Below are 5,434 nucleotides of genomic sequence, written 5' to 3' on the forward strand. Positions count from 1 at the left end.
TTATGAAATTAATGAGTTAAAATTATTGAAGTAAATTAGTAATTTAAAATACGCTATCTTCTATATCTATGGTGTACGACTATATTGATACAGTTCTACCACGAGTTCACGACTGACACCAGTGTTAATAGCCTTCAAATATAATCACATAACTATTCACAGTGACAATATAAAATTAAAAAAAAAAAATTACCCGGTAATAATTTGCAAAAGAATATTCTTGAGAATATTCTCGAGAACGAGAATATTCTTTTAAGAATATTCTCTTGTCGCATCACTAGTCACTACACACTGGCCTGTTAGTGTTTACTATTTAATAATATTTATATTAAAGTTCGGTTAATTAAAATGATGAGACATTATTAATTAACATAATTAATTTTATTCTTGCCAATATCGGTCGTATTTATATCGTTTTAATTTTAACATTAAAAATATATGTCTAGAAATTAGCACATATTATATTATGTTGTGTGCACATTCAACTTGATTATATTTTTACATATAAATATTACACTTTTCATATTACACAAAATTTAAATTTTACATTAAGAATGTATGTAAATGTGTAAAAAAATAAAAATAGGGGCACTGTCAAAATATTGGGGCACTAATTCTATCAGGCTCGACCGGAAACTGAAGTCTGCGCACGCCTATGCAATACCTATCTTGACACCTATATTTAACGCTTTCTCAATTTTAAATTTTTACCAGGCTTATTAATATTATTATCGTATAATATTATATTGTTATTCGTTACTGTTGTATACTAATATATAAAGAAAAAATTGTTTTCTAGACCTACTTGACACATTTAAAAATTTTTTTACCATCAGAAATCTGCTACAATTTTCAAAAACCTAGCTATATTTTATCTCGATAAAGGGCCCTTCATGTTTTTATTTGTATATTTAACACTTAGTATATTAAGAGATATTTTTCTTCCAAGTTCTATACGTATGATATTGATGTGATTCGAACACCAATATTATATGAATTTGTTATCTATGATTTGGGACGTCGTGACTTTTATTGTATGCTCTCAAAATCCCTAAATTCATAGGAAGAGTACAAAAAATTTAGCCAATTTAATGTAATTTAAAATTTTTTTTTATGGCCTGAGTTAAAAAAAGTTTGGCTACCACTGCCATAGACTATAAAAGAATCAAGTGCGCTAAAATGGATACGGTCAAACCATCAGTAGGTAGCTTTCGGTCTATAAATCGTTTCAAACTTTGGTCTTTAGGCAGGATCAGACTAGGCTACTACTACTGTGCTACTGTGCAATCACACAGTGGGCCGATGTCATGTTACATTATGTCCTCAGGGCTGAAGCTCCTCAATACATTTTCCTAAAGAGTAATCCTATAAAGATTTTCCCACATACCTACCCTACATCATTGTAAATAGAAAATGACAGTGCTATCTAACTAGGAAATTGAGCAGCTGTGAGGGCTAGTTTTTCACGTACATGTTAAAAATGAGTTAAAAATGATTTGGTGGCAGACGGCAGTAGATGGGGCTGCCGCTAACTAATTACATTAAATCCTATAATAATAATACCGACCCCTCTATGATATCAAGCCAACTAGATCCATAGCTCACAACTCACGAGCCTTGATATCAATGTAACTTTTACATAAGGAACGTAAAATTATGTAATAAGACAAAAAAGTTAAGTACTAACCATTATTTGTGTGAATTAAGTAATTTTTACATTTTATTCGTGTCTAAATCGATAAATAAAGCGTTACGCAAAATTGGTTGGAAAATAAAAATATCTGTACCCAGCCTGAAACATATTTATGTTAAAATATATTGTTATAAAACAGAAGTTTAGAAGCTAATCTTTTTATTTTGTTGCATTATTTTCATTAGATACCTAATTAAATAATAAATTAATTCAATAACTTTAGTACCTATATCGGATACATTTATTAAACAAGATAAGTATTATTATTTTAATTTTTTAGGTTACTTATTTATTATATTAGATATTACAATAAATTGTCAATTAGATTGGGTTTAGTTTCTATAAACACACAATACCTACCTACTTAATTGTTAACACTGTTTACAAAAAAGTTGAATTTTTATTCTTTTATTAAATCATTTCGTTTTTACCAGCACCAAACAGATGAAATCATCCAACCTCAATACCTCATCCAAATCCGATTCACAAAAGATAAAAACGTGGCGTCAGAGGTGTGGACAACAGACGGGATGCAATGACAATAGTGACAATAAAAACCAGTTATCCCCGCGCCGTATTCGATCATAGCATAGAACCTCCGAAAAACAAGAAAATGAGCCAGCGAACCATCTTATACCAACATAATGTTAGACCCTTGTTAACACGTATTAAGAAAACATTTACTGGCACGTAGGACGTGGGGTATCGTGCGTCCGCGGGGTCGGCTTGTTTACCACTCACTATTTCACGTACGCCTCGACCCCTCCGGAGACCGTGCCCGAGGCCCATAATCGCCCGATACGGCCAATTCGTATAGTGCTACAAGGTCATACCCCTGATCATAGCATTAAATACGAATTTATTAATATTGTTGGTTCTTATCGCCATCTACCGAGAGTTTTATTGTTGGCCACTGAAAAACCGGCCAGTGAGCAATCTATATTACCTAGGTATCAGTGGCGTAATTTGATCTCATGTTTGTGAGGGGGGTTGAAACATTTACATACCCCTTATCCACCACACATCAAAAAAAAATGTATTTATATCATAAAAACCTCTCAGTCCAACCGTCGTGATCTGTAGTCTGTATAATACTATAATATAATTAGGACAATTAGGTACATGTATATAAACGCATGCATACATAAAATAAATAATTACATAGGTACTATTTAATAAAGTTTTAAAATGTACTTTTTCGAGAAGATTCATGGAATAATCTGCGTAAACGTAAAATAGGTACCTACTCAAAATTGTAAACTTCAAAGGTTATATACTTGGAACGAAGTCCGAACGACAAATTCTGATTGCACCATTCTTCTTGACTCGTTGAAATAATATTTAGATTCCAAAAAAAAATTTCTAAAAATCGCTTTGAAGCTAAACTGCATTTTTACATAGATTCATGGAATAATCTGCTTAAGCATAATATACACTGAAATTCCGAAATTTAAAATGTTATAACCTTGGAACTAAGTCCGGCCGACAAATTCTGATTGCGCCATTGTGCTTAACTTGTTGAAATATACATATAGGTTCCCGAAAAAAATTCCCAAAATTCGAGTTAAGCTGCATTATTTCAATATATTTTAGCAATATTACAATAAAGATAAGTATATTTTATTACCGAGTAATATTATATTGGTTATCGTAGGTGATTTGGGTTTTTATTTGTTGTTGTTTCTATAAAATGTACTATATCACTAACAAACAATACTCGTATCAGCGCTGTGGTTACCTTACGTGAGTGTCGTCGCACGGTGATGGGTTAGTGTTATTAAATGGTGGAGAACAGCGATAGCAACTTTTTCTAAACTTTGTACGTATGGTCTAATCGATGATCTGATTCATATTTTACATTAGCTGTTTTAAAACGTGCTTGTCAATAGTCATTATCCAAATAGATTTAGTTACTTATTAAAACCTACTAAGTTATATTTTCATTAATACGATTAAAGAATAATTGCATAGAAAATTTTTTAAATATACACCTATTTTTATATGAGCCTTTACTTTAGAAATAAGAGGATAGTAGTATAGTTCACTGTACACCTGTAAGCTGTAGGCTGTAGCAGTATTTAACAACTATTGTCTTACTGTCTTAGCGAGGGGAGAATATATGTATATGTATTTATCCAGAGCTCACTGACTTGAGTGGGATTCTGTCCTGCACTGGCCGTACATGTTTTTCCCCAAAATCTACCTTTTGGTTTATGCCCAAATGACCTTTTTGCCCAAACACAAAAAAGAGTGATTTGGTTTTCGCCCAAAGAAATAGTATTTATAGTAAACGAAAAAACATTTTGGTTACCACTGTATTTTTTTTTTATTGAAAATGTGTATACATAATAGATAATAAACATAAGTTTATAAGTTTAAAACATCTTAAAAAAATAACATAATAATAAAAATCAAATTATTCGTCGAAGTTATTGCAGATGTAGATTAGTGTAAAACATACTATTCAATGTAAATAATATATATAAAAACATAGAAAAGCGATTTTAAATGGTATGTATAAAATATATAAGTGTAATACATATTTAAAAAAATAGTTTAACAATAAAATCAACTTATTCGTCAAAGTTATGGCACATAGATTTTATAAATTCGTATCGTGTGAGCCGACCAGATTTGTATACCTATCGTAATTGTTAACTGATTCATTTCTTGTCCCTTGAATTCTTTCGAAATTTTCAAAAAATGTGCACTATTAATTTTAACATAAATGTTAACTTGAACTTGGAGAATAATATTCAACCATGGCATGATAGACGATAATTCTGTATTGACATTTTTATTAAAGTTCAAGTGAAATGATTCACATGTATTTGTAGTTAATCTAAGACTTACATGCCCAAAGCTTAGGAGGAAAATTACTGTCTTCTAAAATATAATGTATCGTATATTGTATCTGTAAGAACGATTTTTGTTTTGTGTTATAAAATAAAAATATTATTCGCGGCTGCTAGAAACTTCTAAAGACGTATATTATTATACACAAATAATATTAATTCAACTTACCGGCTGCTGTATTATTAGTAATAATATAAATATATTGTAAATTATCCTCGGCTGACAAACCGTCTTCGATTAGAACCGTTTTTTTAATACAATGATATTATATAATTTAATTCAAATTTAACACCATCCATTATAGTAATCCACTTGTAACGTATTCCAGTGTTTGGAAAGAACGTCGTTCATGAACGCTCGTTCTTGCATTCATGTTCATATTTAGTCATCAACGATACGTTAACGTCACTCGTTTTTTTTTTTTTTTAAATTAATTTTTCAAATTAAAAAAGTTAGTACAACTTTTTTGCGATCCTTTAAAAGTTTAAAATGTACCCATATTATAATTTATACCAAATTTATATAAATATACGAATTTATATCAATATTATTAAAAATAAAAATAATTTAGTGCATTACTTATTTAGAAATTTTTAGGGTATTAAACTCATCAATAATGATCATAATTTTTAAAAATTGACCCAGATAAAGCCAAGGGGGCCAATGGCCATAATTTCTCACCCTCCTGCCGACACCCTTGAAAATTCTCGAATTAATTTTTGTAATCGCCACCCGTGGCCTATGCAGACATGCAGTGCATTTCCGAGTGTTCGATGATACTGTCATCCATAGGCGCAAATAGCGTTTGGGATTTGGGGGGTCTAAAGCCTTACTTTGTTAATATTGTATAAGCTTAAAACAAAATGTAGGAAATGTTTGGGGGGG

This window comes from Acyrthosiphon pisum, chromosome X (assembly GCF_005508785.2).
Source record: "Acyrthosiphon pisum isolate AL4f chromosome X, pea_aphid_22Mar2018_4r6ur, whole genome shotgun sequence".
In the NCBI taxonomy this organism is placed as follows: domain Eukaryota; kingdom Metazoa; phylum Arthropoda; class Insecta; order Hemiptera; family Aphididae; genus Acyrthosiphon; species Acyrthosiphon pisum.